At 39.7% G+C, this 22,592-nt stretch overlaps 1 protein-coding gene across 8 annotated transcripts in view; it reads left to right on the forward strand.

The window, feature by feature from the left end:
- Positions 1 to 22,592, forward strand: part of RNF144B (ring finger protein 144B) — a 90,103-nt gene that overhangs the window by 15,641 nt on the left and 51,870 nt on the right. Inside the window, exon 1 of one of the 8 annotated variants that reach the window (XM_063403349.1) lies at positions 20,613 to 21,654. The exons of 5 other annotated variants lie outside the window; for them this stretch is intronic. The gene's annotated coding sequence lies outside the window, so the exon portion shown is untranslated. Of the gene's footprint in view, positions 1 to 20,612; positions 21,655 to 22,056; positions 22,092 to 22,592 lie in introns of those variants that run through there. 2 more of the 8 variants (XM_063403358.1, XM_063403411.1) reach the window with 2 other exon arrangements.

Genomic DNA, 22,592 nt, shown 5'->3' on the forward strand with positions numbered 1-22,592 from the left:
CCTATGGTAGCACTGAGGAATGTCATGATGTGGTTCACAGCTTATCTCCACAGGCAATTTTGTTGACTCAGATGAGGGAGTGGGGCACGTGAACGAATAAGAAATCTTAAGCTAATAGCACATTTTCTCCATAACATAACTTGAAGGTTTTTGTTTAAAGTGAATTAATTGTTTATAGTGGAATGGGGTGGTCCTTCATGAACTTACCTGAATAGAACCTCTATGGAAAAAAATACCTCTCTGGAGATAATTGCAGCATGACTCCATTAGTCACTGACTTTCATCAGTGGTGACTGAGACAGCTGAATAATTTTGAAAACTGAAGGCTCTTTTTCTATATATAAATAAACTTGTATCAATGATTGTTATTAGTAGATGACTGAAATGTTGTTTAAACCCATGAGTCCTTCAAAACTATACAGAAAACAATGTAAGCATATTTTCCAAATAACAGTCTTAACTATGGAATTTAAGTTACTTTCTTCATGCAGATGTATCACCCAGTGCCTCAAATTCATTTTCTTCCCTTAGCTGGAGGTGTTTGGTGGAGCTAATAGGCAGACATTTGCAAGGAAGTTCCTTTCTTACTTGAAATAATGTATTATGGCTGCTGCTGGTGAGCACTAGAGGGCTCTTTAGACTAAACCAAAAGAATACAATGTCATGTTTATCATGAAGGATAGGTCTGAGGCATTTTGGTATCTTGAGTTAAATAATCAAAACTACTGTTTTCATTAGAATAGTGTAAGGCTTCCATTTTCAAGAAAAAATAAATTGATGTCTGTGAAAGGAGAGGAGTATAGTCTGTTGTTATGTAGCAAGTGTTTGAATTTTTGAGAAATTTGGCCCTTATATGTAGGCATCCTACTGGTTTAAATTTTTATACATTTTATTGATTAGCATTCAAGATTTTTTCATGTTCCCTTTCCAAGTGGTTTATTTTAAGGTATCTTATGTGCATGGTTTATATTTCTTTCTGCTTGTCTGTCCACCTTTAAATGTTTTTCCTTACATGATGGTTAGTTTATAATAGCCCCTGTATTATGTAGTCCAAGTTTGCCTTGCAATCTAATAAATGTGATTGCTGTATGCAGACGTGAATGCGAAATGCATCTATGCCTCTTAGGAAGTTTTTTTCAATCACTTTGAACTTACTTTAAAAAAAAAAGTCAAAGATGATACATTTTATGGATGTCAAAAATGATTCCCAGCTGGTCTGAATTTCTAGTGCAGCCTGTAAGGGCTTTGCCATCTTACACTGGCTGATGTGTGGACTGAGTGTGTTTATTCCAGTGTTAATTGATGCCATTTGAGGTGAGAGGAGGAGCTGTAAGACCTACTCTATGCTGATGGGGAAAAAAGCCATAAAAGAGGGCCACTCTATAAGCTGTGGGGGAACAGTGGTCTCATTGTCTTGGTTTACCCAGTCCTTTTAGTTAGATTTTTTTTTTTTCATATATCCTCTTGATTTTTCCTTGTATAGAGGTTCTTGTGCATAATTTGCTTGAATGTTTTTCAAGGACACAGTGGTGTTGCAGAAGATAATTGATATTAGAGAAGGGAGAGACATTAAAAATTGGATTAGTTATTATGGTACCCAATTTACATCACTCTAGGTAGCATAATTTTTTTATTGTTAGAGGGAAGCCTGAAATTATGAACCAAAATTAATACAACTGTGCTTTCAGATGTAAAGCTTTTACATAGACACAAATGTACACTTGTTTCAATAAGACTTTGTAGAGAACAATGAGTAGGGCTGCTTATTTAGAAAAATGAAGGGCATTTTTTTCCAATAGCAAGTCAATCATCAAAGCAGCAAATGAGACTTTAAATAAAGGCTGATAGTTTATTTGTGGGACCAGTAGAAACCATTGGAGATTCTTCTGTCTTAAATAATGTTGGCAGCAGCAGGGTAATTTTACTTGAGACAGTTTCTTTGTCTGTCAAACATTTCCCATTTTTCTTGGATTTTCCTAGCCCTGATGTACTGTTTCCAGTCACAGGTATATGAAACTTATTTTTAGCCCTTGGTGGTGAGGTTCTGTACAAAGCATTCTGCCTCCAAGTGGAATTTTTGGAAGTAAAGAAATATAATGTTGTAGTGGGTCCAGGAGCAGGAGATTTATTTGAACTGTTTTGACATCAGAGTTATCTACTCCCATGTGGCTTTTCTTTCAGGTTCCTGAGACTTGGTGACTCAAAATGTCCATTGTTCAAAAGGGGGCTATGAATTTACAAGAAGGAATCTTTCCTAGTCAGGAAAGATTCTTACTGATGTTGAGTGAGATGTCAACTGGCCAGAACAGCTTGCGAAGAGAGCAAGGAAAGAATATTGTGGTCCATTTTATAATCTCCTCTCCTCCAAGTCCCATCAAGCTCACTTGATTGTTCTTACATGCTAGAAGCTCTCGGGGAAAGTGGGAGAAAGAGAATATTTGGCGAATGGTATCTAAGTATCTAAGAGTGATGGAGGTGGAATTGGGGTGCTTTGCCTGTCTGGGAAAAGACAGGGAAAGAAGATAGTGTTGAAAAGCAATAGGCTGAGGGATGCGCTGTACTGAGGAGGAGTGGGGAAGGTTTGGGGAAAGGAGGCAAAGAAAGCCTGCTACAGGCACAGATCGTCCTTGACTGCTCCTAAACCTTCAACCCCTCTCAGAACCTTCTAACTCCTTGCTACTCACTCCCTAGGGACATTTGAGAATCCCTCCAGATCTCTTTCAGGTCCTCACCCTTTCTCCACTGCAGTTCAACAACTTCCCCACCTACTATAACCCCACTCGTATCACCTCTGCCCTACCTATATCCCTGCTCTGCTGCTGTTTCCAAATATTGCTGGCACAGGAATGGGGACAGAAGTACTTAGTTTCTTCTCATCCTCAGGGCAGTAGCATTTAGTTTTATCCATCTTGCTGAGGTGCCTTGAAGTGATTCCATGGAGGACAGCATAGCTCTCTTTCCTCGAACACTGTTAATATTAGACCTAACAATTACGAGAATCAAAGTAATTTCTGTTTTCTTTGCGATGAATGCACTGTCTGTGTAGTTCAGTTTACTGCACACAAAGTGAATCTGAGCTATGGACATTAGACTTCATTAAAATGTTTTCTGGACACTCTATGGCCAAAGACATGTCCAGCTGCTGTATTTCTATTTTTCATCACTGATGAAGCATGATGTATGCGGTGACTTAGATTAGAAGATGACAGACTTGGATCTGTCTCAGCTGCTGCTTCTATCATAGAACCAAAATAGCATAAGCTACAACACAGTTCATAGAGCTTGCAAAACACACTTGCCTAGGGAAAATGCCAGCCAGGTATCAAATACTTTGGCAATGAGAAGATTCCTTTGATATAATCAGCAGTTTATCCCATGAGTGCAGTCTGGGATTTAAGGAGAGCCTGTGTTGGCACTAAGCTGAACAGACTGAATGCTCAGTGAAAAGAACATAATGCATTTAAAAATTATTTCAGTCTTTTGTGTCATGGTTAGCTCTATTTGACTCGGCTTTGTTTGAATAAAAAATAGAATGCAAAATACTGTGATTCTGGGAAGCCCGAGCTCATTTCTGCTAAGTTTTTGCTAATGTGACTTAATATATACATATACGTAATTCCTACTTGAAATAATGTATTGCAATATTTTTAGCTTTTTCAATTCTAGGTTTTAGGGCAAGATTCAAACAATTTCCAAAAATTGCAGCATATCAAGAGGAAACCAAATTGTGACAAATAGAGTCAGGAAAGATTAATGTATTTCACATTATTAGAAGATAAAGGCTTATATTTAAAAGAATCAAGTAATTATAAAATGCTAACTTGTCTGAGGACAGGACTCTTTGAAGGAGAACAATTTTGTTCTGTATTACATAAATTCTGAAGCAAAAACTTGCTGTAGACAACATTTGACTATATTGCTGGTAAAATACATTTTGAAATATTAATGAAATGTATAATTTTGATATTTTGTAAGTAAGTAATTATGCCAAGCCTAATCATCATCAACAGTAAAATGAAGAATTAAAACCACATTTAGAACTCTGTCTTTCTGATGAAAGAGATTGCATTGGGAATTTTAACAAATGTGGGGAATCTTCTTTCATATATAGTATTATTTGCCTCAATGCCTCTTAGTTTATAATAAGTTGTGTTAATATCGTTCTTCAAAGGCATGGCTCTTTCTAGAGGAAAAGGCAATGTCTTCCTGGATTGTAGAGAGGGAGTGAAAGAAAAGGAAGAGAAGAAAGTGAAATGTTAATTTTAGGCCCTGACTTCTGCTGATGGAAAATGGTGGTAATGGGACCAAATCAATTCCCATTACTTTTTATACAAGTAGGGGTGGGAATGCTGAAGAGGTCTGTGGTTTTGACGAAGTTTATAAAACCCACAGATATTTAGTAAGCCATGTAAGCAATATAATTAATGATAATAGCTTTTCATATTCATATTCAGCTTATTCATAATCTCAGAAGGTGGGTGTTGGCGACTATAATCACACCTAAATACTTTTCTGTGTTAGGTATGCAGATATATTTTTCTCTACCCATTATCTAAAATTGATGTCTCCCAGTTTTTAGCTGAGATATTCAGCTGAAACTGGGAAATTTTATGTGGGTGGTGGTAAAAAATAACCCTTATTCCAATGCAAAGCACACAGACACTCTCAGTGTATCCATGACTGTGTCCCTATCTTTCCACTCTTGCTTTTTATTTAGTTTTCATGGGACAGCCTATCCAAAGAGTCACAAAGATAGGCTGGATCCTGTGGGCTTGCCCCAACTATCCATGTTTGTTTTGCCAAGAGTTCATACATTTTCCAATTGCACATTTCCTCCATAGAGCAAATTTTACTTTAGGCTCCATGACACAGTTTAAAAATATAAACACAAAAACTGCCTGACTGCTGTTGAGATCTCTCTTATAACACAGCAGCCAAAACCTTGTTAAATCTCTTTTGCTGATACAGCTCTGATATTTCACAGCTAGAGGAAACTGAAAAGCTTGCCACAAGTCCATCTTTTTTGAGGAACTGCAAAGTGCACCCTCTTCTGTCATGCCTAGGCCTTTCTGTAGGTGGAAGATGGGGCTAAGAACCTCAGTCTGAGGTAGCAGCACTGATCTTTTTAGATAGCTTCTTATCAGCTTCAAGAAAATGCATAAAACTTAATAACACACTTACTGGCTATTTTCTCTCTTTTGAGTTAGCTGTGCGAATAAACTCCCAGAAGCAGAAGTTGTGCAATGAAATAATTATCTCAGGACATTTTTGAAGGCTGAATTTCCTGGTAAGTGTCGTACTGATGTGTTTCCTGAAAAGGAGCACCAAGAAGCATCTCAGCAGCCTTTTCAAGAGACCAGATTTTCTGCTTTCAAAGAAAACACAGTGTGTGCAACCACCCTGTGTATCCCTTTGACTGTCCATCTTCCCTCTTGTGGTGTTGGACTCACTGCCCAACTTGCAGTGGTTCCTGCCAGGTTGGAGGTGACAGAGTTCAGGTCTAGTCCATTAAGTTCAGCTGCTGCTCATCACCCATCAGTGCAGATGTAGCACTCGGCTGGCAGGAGCTGGGAAGGAGGAGGTGGTGACTCTAGGAAGTGGAAGAGCATGGAGAGGAGGCAGTGGAGACATTCTGTGGGAGGACACTTTGGCAGAGCTGTGTGTGATGGAGCAGCTCAGGACTGTGCAAGATTGCTGTGAGGGAGCATAAGGAATACAGCTGTGTTGCACTGGAGGTCTCAGGCACTGCATTATGCTGTGGGTGCTAATTGTAGGACATAATTCTGTAGGAAAACAGGCTTCATGAGTCCTGCTGTTCCCAGGGTGACTTACAGAACAGTAGGCATGCTTTGACATATGGCTGTATACCAGCAAAACTTTCTCTGAATGGCTGGAAGATGGAGCGCTTTCTTTTATTCCAAAGACACATTTTCATTTCTACAGAAAATGGAATTATTGAGGGCCTGCTGTGGATAGAAAGCCTGTAATTTATCGGGGAGCTGCACTGGTAGGCATATCTAATCTGCCTAATCCAGTGCCATTAGCATTGAACAGATAAAATGTTGAAAGTATAGCTAAGCCTGCTGGTGATATAAAAGTGCCTACAGCTAAATAGATTTTTTTGTTTCTTGAGATTTATAGCTCACATATGTTTGCTATACAAAAACCCAAATCCAACTGAGTAATATTACTGTAACTTAGTTAAAGCTTTCTATTGACAGTATAAATCATGAGGACAAAGCTAGATTCCCTTTTATGTGCCTTTACAATATTGATATAAAAATAGATCTTTTTGTGTTCATATTTCTTCACAATAGTTTAAAAGAGTGCAGAGGCAGTAGTTCTGCTGAAATGGATCTTTAAAATCGAGACTGGCATGAAGCTGCATCAAAAGGGACATTCAAACAGTTCTGACAAGCCACAGTTTTGGAGGGGATGGAATCATCTTTGGTCCTTGTGTGCAAATCCTCTGCTGATTGCCACTGAATTATTTCAAAAGGATACTATTTTCTAACATTCACAAATGCGGTTGTTTAACAATGTTATCCCACACATTGTAATGCAGAGCAAAATAAAAAGAAGGCAGCAAGAGGAGTGAATAAAGCTTAGTGAGCAAGCTAGGGTCACTGTGTCCAAACAAACAAACAAACAAGGTAAAGAGTAGTTTGGTGCACTCAAAGGCATTTGTCCTGCAAGTGAGCCACTGGCAACACCAATCACTTCTTCCTCCAGCATCATCTATCTGATTTCAGTTAACAAAGATCCTCATGAACCTGTTTGGTGTGTTCTGAGGGGATAATGTGTTAAACCCTGTGATCCTGGTCCTAATTGAACTTCTTTTCAGACATTGTTCACCTTTTACACAGTAGTGTGTTTTTCTTCAGTTTTTCTTCTCACTAATGCCAGACACTATCCAGTTAACACACCTCTTAATTTGCATTCTCTTTAACATTTTCTGTGTTTTCTACTGCAGTAGCTTTGACTAAGTAGTCTTCTATTGTATTGACTATTCCCCTTTTAAGCTAGGGTAAATAATAGCTGTGACCTGCATTTTGAAGTGTTCAGTATTTATTTTGTCCTTGAAGAACCACTGAATAACTGATCAGAGCTGGTTTTCAGGTGACCCGTAGCATGTTCATTTAGCACTTTATTCAGCTCTTTGAAGGAGATGGGGTACAGCAGCAGAGGGCTTTTATCACCCTTTTTTTTTTTTACCCTCTTGGAAACCTTATTGGAAATTCACACACAGTGCTAGTATGCATTAGTGATTTTGCCGTTTGCAGAAGTTGAAAAGCTCATTAGATACCATCAGGTTTGTTTTGTGCATGGTATTAAGACAAATAATGCAATTGTACGATCAAAATACATGACTAAAGGTTGTCCAGGTGGTGGTAACATGCTGAGTGAACCTTTTGACTTTCAGGCCAGACCCCTGTGTGGGCTTTTTCTTGTTTTACTGTAGTTTTACCCAACATGGAGCAGTTGTCCTGAGAGGAAGTCCAGAAATGTAGCACAGTCCAGAAGAGGCTGAATAGCTGCAGGGAGCACAAATGGACCAATACAGTTTTCTTGTGGTGGGTGTCAATATGGGGGGAAGGGACTGAAAAGTATATGTATATGTATATAAAAAAGAGGAGAGCTTGTTCAGTTGGGTCTGGCTGGCAAAAAAGATTAATTGTTCTCACTTGTGAGAAGTGGAAGTGGAAATGATGGAGGAGCTCCAGAGCCCATGATGTTTTTCAAAGGCAAAATTTTTCCCAGTGCCTAAAATCATGGCAAGGCAATGCTCAAGAGTTATCTGAGCTTCAGGGAACCAGAGTACTGTTCTGCACACACAGATTTCAATTACTCTGCCAGACAGTCTTAAGTAATATTGAATCTGCCACTTGCCTGGAGACAGGCTTGATAGACAGCATTCATGATAATTAAATGGCTCAAACAGACTTTGGAAAGAGAAATGTGTCTAACTAAGGACTGGGATAGTTGATCCTTTGCTGACTTTGTCAGCAGAGCTTGGGACTTTTTATCTGAGAAAAGGCAAAGCTTTGTGTCACATTGCAAGAGGGCTGAGTCAGGGCATCACTAACCTCTGTGCCTGGCTACAGCCAACCCCAGTGACAGACAGATAGACAAACAGAAGCTTTCTAGAGCCTGGTCTCTGTATTCTTCTATGTCTGTTTTTCAAGAAGCTAATCCACACAGAACTGTTCTTCCAGAGTGGCCTGTGGAGTGCTCCTTGATTTCGTGGCATTTAAACACTGCATTGTTTCTATCTCCTAACTAAGAGCTAATCCCTCCTAGAATAGTTTCCCTGTATCATTTTTCAGGACAATCAGTTACTGAGGCTCCAATTACAAATGCCAGGGAAAGTTCCTCTCAGCTGTGCATGTCAGCAAAATGTCTTCTTTTATTAAGGTGAATCCCATTGTGGAGGAAGGCTACATGGCAAAACACAAACTCTGCCAGAAACACCTCCGTGTTTGAGGTGTTGGCAATTTTTGTGTCATGATGAAGTAATTGGAGCACCCTACTGATTACTAAAACATGTTCTTCACAGACCTGTCTGAAACAGTGAGGATTTTTGAGGGGGAGGGGGCAGGTGGGGAGGAGGTTGGTGGATGAACTAGGAAAAGCTGAGAAGGTGGGAAATCTCCCAGGCATTATTCACTTCTTGCCATGCAGGAACTGTCAGCTTTGTGATAAAATGTTTGAGATCAACTGCTGCAGGAGTGCTTCATGGGCCTCTTGAGTCTGGAAGCGATCTGGCCAATAGATAAAAACCTCTTGAAAATGTTTGTTGTTATTTCAGGGATTTTGTTGGGGTTTTTTTAAGTGACAAAATGACCAGTTCTGGAAACAGTGAAAGGAAATATGTGGTTTTGTTGTGAGCGTTTTTCAGGCATTAGGTGTTACCATCAAACATCCTGTGGTGCTGGCTGTGGCTGTGCAGCTGTTTGTTCAGTCCCTACACTGGCCTGTAGCTCGTGCTGGGAACCCTCTCTCCCACAGCCTTTCAGCAGGGAGATTTGCTGCTTCTCCTCTCTACCTTTCTGGTCCTCCACAATTCAGTGCTACTCCCTTGTCTTCTGCCGTTGATGTCCTCCTTGCTTGTTTTGTTATGAATTTTTATGTGGGCCCATCTATTAAAAAAAAAGCACCTTGCCTTATTATTCATAAAGGAAACAGCTCTTCTTCAGCTTCTTTGCTTCATCTATGACTTGTACCAGTGGCTAGCCAACAGTGATGACTAGTTAATGCTGGTCAAAAATTGCAGCTATTTATTTTCTTTCTGAGGAGGAAAGGAGGCTGAAGAAGAAATGTCAAATGTTCTGACTGATTTCATTGTGCACAAAGGTGTCTTGTATCTTCTTCCTGTCACAGTCTTCCTGCCTTGCTTTTTATGTTATTTCACAACTCTTCCTCTGGTTCCCTCTGACTGCAACTGAGCCTGTGAGCTCTTTCTGACAGTGTGTTTGGGTGATGCCTTGCAGAGGGACCACAGTCTGAAGTAGGGTACAGAAAATCTGTGACATAAAAAGTATTGATACCAGGCTACTTCATAGTCGCACAAAGTACAGCCTCTTATCATTACTTCTAAAAGTAGAAATGTTAGCAGTTAGGAATTGTCAAATAGGTGTTACCTGAAGGAGTTGCCTTCTGATAATCCTATGCACACATTAATGACAAACATTAAAATGTCATGGTCATGCACGTTGCATTTGCAGTAACACTGGAACCCAGGTGTAAATACTAGAAGAAAATTGTTTGTTCAATACATTTCACAAGAAGGCCTTTAAGGCAAAAACAAGGTCAAGCACACTGGAGCATGTTATATATTTCTACAGATACAAAAAAACATGAGCTAGTGCCATATTCACAGTGGGATATTTGGGCTTTTGCTTACTGATGGAAGTAACTATTCTGAAGAAAAGGTGAAAAGATTTTAGGCTTTTAGACTAGATTCAGAGAGGTTTCAGACAGGTAGTGCAGGAAGTTTTAGACACTGTCTGCCAAACATTTTGTGTGGCTGAGATAACAAGATAGAAAAGGCATGAGTCAAAGAGAGAAGATGGTGGGAAGGTGGGAGGAAGAATACAGGAAGAGATTCAGAAATGAGAGGTATCAGTGGCCCCTTGGCTCCTCTGCAGGCATTTTGTATTTATTTTGTATTAGAATCTAGTATTTAGGCAGGTAGAATTTAGGCCTTTATCTCTTCTATCTTAGTTAAGGGAGGATTGATAGAAACACATGCAGACACTTTGTATTGTTTGAATGATCATTTTTATTATCTTCCAAACAAATATACTTCATCAGATCAGTGATGTTCATTAGAAAACTTCTTTTTATAGTGACTAACTTTTCATCTTTTAATTCACTCCAGATTTCTCTTTGGAAAATTTGTATTTCACTGCTTTGCCCTTGAATGCAAGACACTCTACAGTCTGTAATAAACCATACAGAACAGCTGAGGCATTTGTTGTATACTTTGTATACAAGTAAGTAAGGTTGTGGAGGTTTTTTTGTGGTGTTACAGATGATAAAATGACTGTGTTTTTCCAAGGTCAGAGGGTATTTGTGGCAAAGCCTAGAAAAAAAGAAAAAAAAATCTAAACCTTTTATCTGTGCTGCAGGTATTTTTTGTTAAAGAGCTGGAAAGCATGTTGCAAAACTTCAGAGATTGATTTCTAATGGTCAAAACCAGAATGGCAAATAAAAGCATTTCCTTTTCCTACTGTATATAATGAAACTGAAAGGCTGTACATAGTCACACATTTGAAGAGTACGCAGTAAAGTGCCCTGACTTTTGCTATGATTTTGTGAAATGATCAATCTAATCTTTAAAGGTTTGAGCTGATTTAAGTCTCCTGCTTAGCTGAATTTCTTAGGGAAATAGAGCTTATGTGGATTACAGTATTTGTCTGCTGATACACTTGACAAATTTCTGAGCCAATGATGTAAAAAGGCAGGCAGGACTCCCCCGTTGTACATTTTCTGGTGCATGCAGTCAAAAAACTGGCATCGCAAGTAAGGCTCACTAATCAGTGTGCATGTGGGGCAGTGCAGTTTATGACTGCTCCAGGGGCACTTTGGAAGCTATACCAGGGAACTAGGGTTATTGTTTTAGTAGTGTTAAGGCACACAAATCCTTAGAAACCAGGCTTCGTCAGTTTTGCTGCTCAGCCATTTTTTCACATACAAGTTCGTAGCATAAAATCTGCCAAATATAATAAACCTTCATTCCTGAGGAAAACCATGGTTTACAGTGCGTTCTGAATGAGGAAAATAATTTATTCACTGACCATTTTTCAGCAACATGCTGGAAACTCTTGTACTGGTGTTCATTATTTTAAATTCATAAGCTTTTTGGAATCTTTTTACCATAGAAAAAATAAAGTTGTTTGGCAATGGATGGTATAGAGAGCAGAGATATTGATCATCAGTTTAAGGATGCTTTAATGTGACAGAATCTTAAACCTTTGTAGAGTGCCAATAACAGACTTTGTGTGGTCTAGACAGGGTGATGGATGGGCCTTGTGGCCCATAATAGTATTGAAACTCAAAACATCTTGGTATGTAGAGTGTTGCACATTTTTGGTTATCACTAAGAGATAAAAAATTTATTGTGCACTTTCTGCCATTTGAAAGAGGCTGAAGCAACTTCTATGTTTCCTGGAAAGGCAATCAAGGAATGAAGAAAGCACATTATTGGAATTTTTCCTTCACTGTCACTATCTCCATTCCCGTCATACTCTGCTGTGCTTAGTGGAAATTAACAGCAGCAGAGCATCCAGAGAACATCTGATTTCCTGTTAAACATTATTTTTTTTATTCTTCCTACATGTTTTTCAGTTCTCTCCTCTCCTTCCTAATCCTATTGACAACAAAAGGAATAACACAAAAGATCAACTGTTGGCTTTATGTAAAATATTGCATCAAAATAATGATTCATTAGAAAAGCATTTCACACAGTAAACACACACACAAATGCCCACTCAGGTCACAAACCCAAAAATACTATTAATAAGGACAAAGGAAGTTGTTATTTTAGTTTTTGAACAGTCTTGATTCATGTTTCCTGTCATTTTGCTTGGGGAAAAAGGAACATTTATCCTTAAAAAAACAATTTGACAGAACTGCCAGAAATTCTTCAAATCTTTAAACCAGTATTATCAGGAATAAATCCATAGTTGAAATAAGCTACATTCTCCCGCTATCCAAATTCGGTTTCCACATACAAGTTTGAGTGCTACATCTCACATAATGATCTGATACTATTTTTAAGCCAAAGGCAAGAAGCCATTGTTGTAAACCCTGTTTCTGTGGCATAGTGTGATGATCACCATATTTCAGGAGGATCTCAGGTGGAGTTTCTTGGTTCTTACCAAGCTGTGCTTTATAATTAATTACTCTGAGGTTTGCTCAGTAGGAAGCAGCCTATTTGTTCCAGTGTTGGCAGCCCAGAGAGGTGCTTTGTGCAGCTTTCCAGCTGAAGCCTGTGGCAGCTTGCTCCCTGGGACACCCAGAGACTGGTGAGATGTTTGTGATCACCAACAGGGGTGCTGGGGATGCTTACATGTCTGGATTCTAACACGGAGTTTGTTCTCTGCAAGGCTATTGGGAAGTGCTGTTTGTCATCTTTTTGTTCAAAAAACCATGAAGATATACAAAGCTAAAAGGTCTTAGTGTTTTTTCATGCAGTGTTAGAAATATTCTGTAAGTATATATGATTCTTCTTCCCTTTCATTTGCTTTTTTTTTTTTCAGTATAGCAAATGTACTGTATTCATGAATCAAAACAAGAAAGACAGGAGAGTGTCATGTTCAGTCTCTTCATGCTGGTAATTCCATATTCAGGAGAGTAAAATGGTTTCCCTGCCTTTGGCCTCTGTTAGAATCACAGAGCATTTTGGGTTGGAGGGACTCATCTAGTACAACTCTCTTCAACTGGATGAGATCTCTCAGAGCCACATCCAACCTCACCTAGAACATTTGTAGGAATGGGGCATCCACCACCTTGCTAGGCAGGTGCTCCAGGGTTTTACCACCCTCAGTTCCTAATATCTAATTTAAACTGACTCTCCATGCCCCCATTCCTGTCACTACTTGCCTTTGTAAAAAGTTTCTCCCTAGCTCTTGTGTAGGTCCCTGGAAAGTGCTGTAAGATCTCCCTGGACCTTTCTCTCCTCCAGGCTGAACAACCCCAATTCTCTCAGCCTGTTTTCGTAGGAGGTGTGCTCCAGCCCTCTGATCATCTTTGTGCTCCTCCTCTGAACTCACTGCAGCAGGTCCATGGCCTTCCCTTGTGTGGGACCTGAGAGGGGCAAGCATCACTCCATTTGGGGCCTCATGAGAGAGAGCGGAAGAATCCCCTCCCTCACACTCTGGCCATGGTTATGCACCCCTGTGTACAATTGGCTTTCTGGGCTGCAAGTGTACATAGCTGGGTCACGTCCAGCCTCTCATGCACCAAACCTTCCTTGAACTTTGTGTTAAGTTCCTCCTTAAACTTCATGTTCTCTCATACCTCCTTGGCAGATCTCAAGATCCTGGAAATCTCTTCTCATCTGCCTTCTGCAGGTGGGATCTGACCCAGCTTTGCTCATTTGGTAAGTGAGAGAGGTGTCAGAACTTCTTCCTTGCAAATAGGCTAGTTGTTTCTCCTTTTGTCTAGTCTCTTTCTCTTCTTCCACAGTGCAGCGTTTCCATTCCCTGTGATTTAGGATATTGTTTTTCCCAAGATATGTAAATTGCAAGCATGTAGAGAGTTATCCTAAAGATAATGTAAGGAAAAATTTACTTTAGAAAAATTTGCTCATAGTCAGAAATCACTGAACAGATTTCTTTACCTTGTAAGATAGAACTCCTGGAAACAAAAAATTCAGAGTTCACACTTCAAAGCTTTGTTTATATTGTATAATGCAAAGTAATTCTCTGTGGGAACAAATTTATTGATGCATTTTTCCCTGACGGTGTTTTGCTGTATCCCAGGAAATACGTATACATGTATAAAATCAAAACTTGGAGGAAATACTTGATCTGTTGAAATTTCCTCCTGATGAGTACAGGGCAGTTAAATGGAACCAGGGGCTTTTCAAAGATGTAGTCAAGCTTAAGAAAAAGATGAGTTCACTTGTAATTTTTTCAATGACCCCAGATAGTACTGAAGCAGAAAACACTATTTGCTTGGATTTTAGCAGTGTTTGGAAAAGCAAAGGTTTTGGTGTGCCTCTTGCCCTTCTGCCCCTAATCAGTCTTGTAAAACTCAGGTTTCTTTTCCTAGAGATTCTCTCTGCCTGACTGGGTATCCCTTATTTTATAAGAGTCTTAAAAAATTACTAGGTTAAGAGCACCTATTTTTAATGAAGTTACCTGGCAGTTGGTTGTAACAGATAGAAAAATAAAAAGCATTAAGTAAACCCCTCTGAAATTATTTCAGTGCAACTGAATAAATCCTTGCGTCACTTGCAACAAGCAAGCAATGTGCTTGGCTTTGAGTTCTTACTATCCTAATTTTGGGATTACTGAATTTAACAACTGCTTGCTAGGTGGTGCATGTTAAAGGTGTCCTTTCAAGGAGATTGTTGTAATTGCTGTCTGCTCTGCTCTGAGCAGAGGAGGGAAAAAATTTTATCACTATCCTAACAAGAGACCGGAATGTGAAGCAATCTTGGATTTTGTTACTACAGCTGTGATGTGATAAGAATGCCACCAGCAAACAGCTGCACGTGTTTTAACACGTTGCTGCTTCTCATCTGGGCAATGGTACTGTGTCCTTGTTGGATGCTGCCATTACAAAGGTGGCCAGCCTAAAGCAGCAGGGAGAAGATAGGCTCACTCAAACAGCCCTGCTGTGGTGCACTGAGAGGCTGAAATCCTTAGAAACTACTAGCTGTGTTATCTGACCACATGAGTAAATTCCATAGAAAGAAAACTGGTTCTGGACAAATCTTTTCATATCTGATCTCATCATAAATGGGTGAGATGTAAATTCTGGTAGGGAAAGGAGACTGTAAGAATGGCATAGAGACCCTTCCTGGAAGTTCAGTAAGGAGTGGGATGCTAGGTGAGAGGGACAAGTTGTTGGTTTTCCCCTAGGGGTATGTTTCAGCTCCATTACTTCCCTGCATAGCCAGTCCATTGGAGTAACCCCTCGCCAACCCTTCTTGGAAATTATTTCTCACCCTAAATTAACCAAAGGCTAAGTGTGTCATACTTAACTACTAAAGAAAAGTTATGAATCAAATGTATATATTAGCTCCACACCTTGGTCCTTCCTGCCAGATGTCTGTGAAAGTCCTATTGTTGGCTTTTATAGCCATAAAATTAAGAACCTCAGCTCTGTCTCATCTCTGACCTGCCCATTCTTGACTTCAACAGTTAGTTAAAACAACAAGGTCTGGGCTGAAATGTATTATTAAGTGCCCCCTGCCACGATCCCCTCCAAATTCTACCTGTCTTTTAAACATATAGATAGTCTCATCAGACTAAGGCAAAGCCATCACCTAGGAGACAGGCTTGGGTTGGAAGGAATAAAACTGTCTCTTAATATTTCCAAAAAAAGCAGTTAAGAGCTTGAGGCAGGACAGAAAACACAGTAGAAGCAGAGAAATGAAAACAGTGCACATTTTAATCTCATGACAGGGACAGGTTGATGACCTCCTCTGTTACAGAGGAAGCTTCCTGTGTTGGCTGCCAGGATGGTTTTCCCCTCTCAGTTTTTAAAGTGATGGTGATTCTGATGTCTGAAATCACTGCAATTCCAGGTACATTAGCAAAACACTTTGTTAAAAGTCAACAGAATGTTGACATAAAAGTCAACAGAATGTGTCATTTTGGGCACACAGTCAAAAGGAAGAAAAATATCTGTGCATGATTGAAAGTCTGTGCCATGCTCTGAAGTTAGCTGTAAGCACAGTTAATAGAAAATAAATTAATTTATGTGCACCTGAAGTTATCTGCATGCAATCATTATATACTCTTGTCAAAAATATGTGCTGACTTTAGGAGAAGGCAGGAGAAGAGGGCAACTTCAGTGTCTCTTCTTTCATGTGTATTTAGTATGGTTTCTTCAATGCTGCTTTATAAATTACTCTTTTCACAGCTAGAGAGTTTCACCTGTTACCTGATGCCCATAAGAACTAAGCAACTCCACTTCTGTATGTGTAACATATGAATATGAGAGCAAAGCAGCCTGTTTGGTTCCATTTTATTTTTCATCAGTTCAGGAGGTGGTGCTGGTTTGGGGGGAGCTGTATGTGCTGTCCAGCTGGGGAACCAGACCTGCTGGCACAGGGTGGCCTCTGAGCCCGAGAGGTGTCCCGTGTCCCTGGCTGCAGTGTGTGCAGAAGCAGTGCTGTCACCTCATTGATCCCTGCGTGGGTGGGGAGGGACACAAATGCCTTGCAAGAAGATGGCTGGCACACCTTTTGTGACAGGAGAAGGTCAAGGGGGAGCATGGCAGTAGCCTGCCTCTTCCCTGCGTCTTGAGTGTGAGGAGCTGGCTGAGAACATGCCCTGGGCTGAGGGTGCTGCTCTGGCTGCCCCTGGGCTGGACATCTGCTGTTCAGTGGCAGCTCATCCATGCTTTATTTACAGCAGACTCACAGCAACTTAGCTTGTTTTCTTCTTGCAGGGTGGTTCTTCATACACTTAGTGAGCAGGAAGGAGGTAGTCTAAGCAGAAATTTCTGTAGAGCTGTTGCAGAGCTGTTTGGTTGCCAGCAGCAAAAAGGCTACTCCTGGTGGTATTGCCAGTAAAGCTCTGCCACTAGCAGGTTTTGCTATGGGCAAGTACACTTTGTCTCGATACTTCCAGGTCCCAAGAAGAAAAGTTGCACTGGAATGCCAGTAATATACTGTCTGTCAAAGCCATTGGCCTGGATCTTCAGGCTGAGATTTCTACGTACCTGAAATGTGCCCACTGGGGTAGCAGTCTGACGTCTCATGGTTTTCTGATGAGGCTTTATTTTTTCCCTCTAGCATGGTTCCATATGGATCAAATACCAAAAGATTGTTTGAAGTATAAACACGGGAAAAAAAATGGATGGAGAAGAAATAGAGAACTTATGGAAGCCATATGATTTTGCTTGGAGATGATCCACTATGCCAACAAAATTTAATGAATATTGCAATTGGCTTTGTTCGTAGGAGCAGGATATAAGTCACCTACCACTGATCTTTGTGTCAGAGACAATTCCACACATTTTGAGATCGTAACCATTAATGTTCAGTAGACAGTGTGCCATCACACTCCCTTTTTTACTGTAAAATAAAAAGCTCTTACATTGCACCTACTATTCTTTCAAAATAATTGAACTTGATTTATTTCTCTCCAATAGAAAACTCCTTATAATAAAGTTTTATGTTTTAGCTAAAGGGATTAATGAAGATTTCAAGCCTGGTTTGTCAGTGAGTGTCTTGCATACCAAGGCAGAATTGTAGAACAATAGGGTTATTTAAACAGGAGAAGATGTGGTCCTGATTTTCTTGTAGCTATACTGATTAAAGCTTGTCTGCATGCAAAATGTTACATAGCTCTGTATTTTTCTGCACTAACATATGATTTCTAGCATTGTGTGATTGTATAAATACATATATGGAATAGAGATTCCTTTTTAAAACATTTGGTTTATGAAGGTTCCACAAATGACTTTTGGTGGTGTAATTCCCCTTTAAAATAGTTCCCACTGAAGACAACTATTAATAGTGCATGACATCAGGGGTGTCACACTTGCAACTTCAGATAATATATGTATACTCCCTGTGCAAAACCCCTTCCTGTTTTGTTTTCATCATTGGTTATGTTACTTATTAGTATCTATTTATGTTGTGAAACTGTCTCTCTTACATCTTTTCATGGAGAAATTATTTGCATGTACACTAAGTAAAATGGATAAGGATTCATTTTTTTTAGTTAGGGTCTGATTTTAAAAAGCTTGTTATAAAACCTGTTTTTATATTACACCTATGGATAGCAATTGCTTTTCAGGTTGTTTTTTATTAGTTGAAAACGGCAAAACAGAGTAGTGAAATTTGCTTTTTTCCCCCCTCATAAGTTAGTCCTATTTCTTTATGTAGAATTACAATGAAACTGCTAGTTATACACTAACTCAGTGTTTTCACTTGCTGTTAATGGTATTTTGTTTGTGGGATGTGAGCGATCTTTTCACTGGTCATGCTATTACTTTTTTACCCATCTATGTCAAAAATTAATTAGTAATTTCAGTTAATGCAGAGTGGCTTAGTCATTTCTGAACTATTTCAAGTCACTGCAAGGATGACACAGCTGTGTTAGTAATTAACTATGCCAGCCTTTATTCTTATTCTGGCTAGTAATTCAACTAAAAGTTTCCAGTGATACTGCATTTTGGCATCTCAAAGGCTCAGCTATACCCCCAATCTGGAGGTATAAAAGCATCAGTTAGGAGTGTCCAAAAATTAATTGGACCCTTGCAGTTTTGTGCTTTACATCACTGCTACCCAATAAGAAACCAAATGGGGAGAACTTAGCTTGTGCCTTGTCTGGAATTGTGTGACAATGTGAACTTTTTTATTTGTTGGCTCAGAAAGGAAACCAATCAATCTGGGTTAAAGAGATTCAGGGATTTGAGCTGGGTAGCAATTTTAGCATGACTCATAACACTTCACAAAATTAGCTTGCCAAGAAGATGTGCTTCTGTGAAACTGTGAAGAACCTGGGCCCAAGGTATAGCTGGAAGAGAAATCATTTTGACAGAAGAGCTCATAAAAGTCCAGCTCACGTCTTTTGGTGATGTCAGTTGAAAGGATCATCAGTATTGATCATCTCAAGTCCCTATAGCCTGATCCCCTGCACAGTGCCACATCACCTTCAGCTCCTCTTTGCTATGGAGATCCTGCATAAGCACAAAAGCAGGGGCAAATACTGAAGAGAAGATGGAAGCAGGGGCATAGCCAGCTGTCCACAGAGCATCAGTAAGTGATTTTCTGGCATGTAAATCTGGGCCCCACAGTTTAGGATTTGATGCCCAAGAAGTGGAGTGCTTGGAACAAGTATATCTTAACATTTCCAGTTAATTAAAAGTCTTGAGAAACTTTGATAATTTTTCTCAGCAATTTTGTGATGCCTAAGGGAAAATAATTTTGTTGTAAGCAATGTTGCACATGTACGCAATCACATTATAACTTGCATTAGGAAATGGGATAAAAATATGATGGGATGTTTGTAGCTGAAGTTCCCAGATTTTTTGTGCATTTTAATATGTTAAATCTATTAATAGTTTAAAAGAACACAACACCCACCCCCCCCTCCCAGCTACAAGCTGGCCTCATCATTTAACTGAACAGAAGGTGACTAATCTTTGTTGTAGTTCTATCTCTTCACTGGTGGAGGCTACTTCAGTAAAGCTTGATTTTGTTTTGTTGTGCCACCAAGGAGTAAGTACCAAACGAGATAGCTATGTTTGCTACTCTGTTGCTGGCAGCTGCCCTGCTCTGCTTCTGAACTTACTGCCCTGCCATTTTCCCTACACCTGCATGAATAACTTGATTTCCCTCATCCTCCCTCTCTCACCACTCTCCTCCTTGAGATAATTGCCTTTTGCTGTTCAAGTGCTGTGGTGCTGAGCACAGGGGCTGAGAATAGGAAGAGTTTTCTTGCTGAGCTTCATGGTGGCCCATCAAGTACTTGTGTGATGGAGGCAGAGTAGCAAAGGGGGCAGCTGCAGGAGGAAAATATAGGAGCTGGAAGCAGAGGGAAGGTAGTGAAGAGAGTAGTCATAGAGGCTCAAGCTATTTCATACTAGAACAGAACATGGAGGATAAAAATCTAACCACCAAAGAAGAATTATTTTCTATTTGTGAAGTTTTCCAAAGAATTCCACATTTTCAGTACTGCTCTAGAGCCTAAAAAAAATAGCTCTGAGCTTTCAGTGTTTCTTGAATCTTGTCTAGGATTGGCCACTGCTGAGAATATACATGTCTGCTTCTGCTGGGAAATGCTCTGCTAGCTCAAGTGGCAGGATATGTGACATGGCTCTAGTTTGCCTAATCCTGTTGTAACCCTGTTGATGAACACCACAGGGATCCACAAGATTCCACATGTTGGAACGGCTATATTTTTTCTGGTTATTATTCCCCTCCCTCCCTGAGTATATAAAAATAATATATAAATATATTTAAAAGTGTAGATATAAAACTATATAAATTTTATAAATATTATATAACTTTACCTAAAATTATATCTAACATCCAGTGTTATATATAGATAAATTCTAAGTTAAAATTTATTCTGAAAGGAAAAGAGTATATGATGGTAATTCAAGCAAAACTGTAATATAAAGGAATAATTCAGCAAGGAGGCTGAATTGCACTTTTTTTCCCCTTTAAATTAATCTGATGCAGTATAATTGTCTGTAAATAACGAAAAACTCAGCTGTGAGCTTTTATACACCCCGGAAGAAATGCCTATATATAATTTTTCATAAGAAAGTACTGAAGGCAAAATGCCAGTACATGATTGCATGAAGTACAAAGTAAATTCATTTAATAAGAAAATTGTAGATTAACATTTATATTTCCTTCTATTTTTCTGCACTCTCTGCACTCCGATATATCTATATTTCTTATCTGTGGGTGTGGTGCATTTCCTACAGCAGGAAAAGTTCTTGAGGGTTTGGTGTCATGTGGCACAATTAGATATTCTCCTGCTACTTGGCTGCTGTGAATCACACCCTTAGGTCTGGAATACGGAACTGCAGGATTCCCGACCCGTCTTGCACACAGAGTGCTTAAAGAGTGAAATTTTAGTATTGACAGAATAAAATGGCATCATCATCATTAAACACTCAGATCTGAGATTACATGGATACTTTACTTTTGAGTTTAGATTTTTTTTGCTCCCTTCCCCTCCAACGTGAAGAAAGCACTTTTTTTTTTAGACGACAATTTTCACAAGCAGAAGCAGCAAGGTTTCAGACATGAGCTGCTATGCAACCTGCTCTCCCCAAACAGGTTCATTTGGGAGGGCTTCGATGAGTGTCACGTCCAATGCCTTGCTGCTTTCAGTTTTACCTGTCAGGGCTCGGATGGGAGCTGTGGTTAAAAACTGCCCAGAGCCCCAAGTCAGAACGTAAGGGTGCGCATTGCCTGCGAGCTGACGGGGTTTAAATAATCACCTGCAGCTGAACTGAGTCTCGGATGGGAAGTAGGAAGTGCTGTACTCAGGCTTCCTGTATAAAGAAATGCAGATTTCCCACAGCTACTGCATACAACCTGCGGGGTGCGTTTAGGATGTAATGGCAGCGTGCGCTTATTAGCAGGGAGGGGATGATTTCTCCGAGTGGCAGAGGGGCTGGGAGACGAGTCCTGCTGGAGTCCTTAAAAGTGTACAGCTGTCAGATACCCAGAGAAGAGGAAGGGCGTGCGAGAGCAATCTGCTCCGCTCCTCGCTGCTCCTCCGGAGCTGTGTGACACCGTGGTTCGTGGGAATGCCGGAGTGTGAGTGCAGCCGCTGAGAAGTCACACAGCTGGCAGTGGGTGCCACTCTCCTTCCAAGGTATGCTGGAATACAGCGTTCTGTCTGTTTCTTCCTTAAGAGCCAAGGATACCCTAAAAGAACAGAAAGCCAGCATATGCTTCTAATGGAAGAAAGTGGAAAAGGCTATTTTTTTTTTAAGGTAAGGACTAGAATGATTAAATAGCTAAAATAAATGTTATTTGTGGTTTGGCTAAAATCAACCTATGTGGTGCTTAGAGCTGAGGCTGAAGGAAACCTTGGTGTGCTGACTGTTAAAGGCTGAAAATAAATAGACATTAAGTACTTCCCAAAAGGGTGAAATTACTTTTGACAGTGTAACTTTTGAAGAAATATCTGTGTGAAGTGTTTAAAAGTGCTGCAGTATGAGGATATATCTGTGTGGAAGGCAATTGCTAAAATGGCATACTTGTCAGTATGTCTTAGTTTAAATAGAAGAACTTCTTTCACACTGAAAAAAATACCGGATTAAGCTGGAGGAAGCCTGAGTTTAAAATGCTGATACTTCCTCGTGGTTTAAAGGCATTTTCTTCTGCCACAGTCTCATGAGCTGCTATCAGGAAGGAAAAAATCTGTATTGTAAGTGTTAACTTCTAATCCGTGTTAATGTACACTTCTAATCTGCTTAGGGTTTAGGGTTATGTGGTTTATGTAAGCACATACAAAATATACCATACTTTTGTTTTCTCGTTTGCTTTTAAAATATTTTTGACACTGAGAATAGACAACTGCATTTATTGGAATGTTTGCACTGCTTTCTCATCGTAAGGCTTTCTCAGTGCAAAGCAGCTTTAGTAATGAAGATGTTTCAATCTAGTTTATTTTAAAGCTCTGTATTTTCTGTAATGCAAAAGCACTCTGCTTCCTAATTGCATATAGCAATATCAAATGTCTTCCTTAAGAGAGCACTGTAAGTTGTAAAATATTTAGAATTACCATAGTAAAGAAAGCATTGCAGGATGACTTTGAATCCTCTTGGTCAATAGACACTGAATGCTTTAAAGAGGTAAATGTTAGCAGGGATACAGGCCGTGACTGAAATACCCCCATGCAGCTTTCCAGCTGCCTGAGAGCAAGCAG

The sequence above is a fragment of the Prinia subflava genome, chromosome 1 (assembly GCF_021018805.1).
Source record: "Prinia subflava isolate CZ2003 ecotype Zambia chromosome 1, Cam_Psub_1.2, whole genome shotgun sequence".
NCBI classification, from domain to species: Eukaryota; Metazoa; Chordata; class Aves; order Passeriformes; family Cisticolidae; genus Prinia; species Prinia subflava.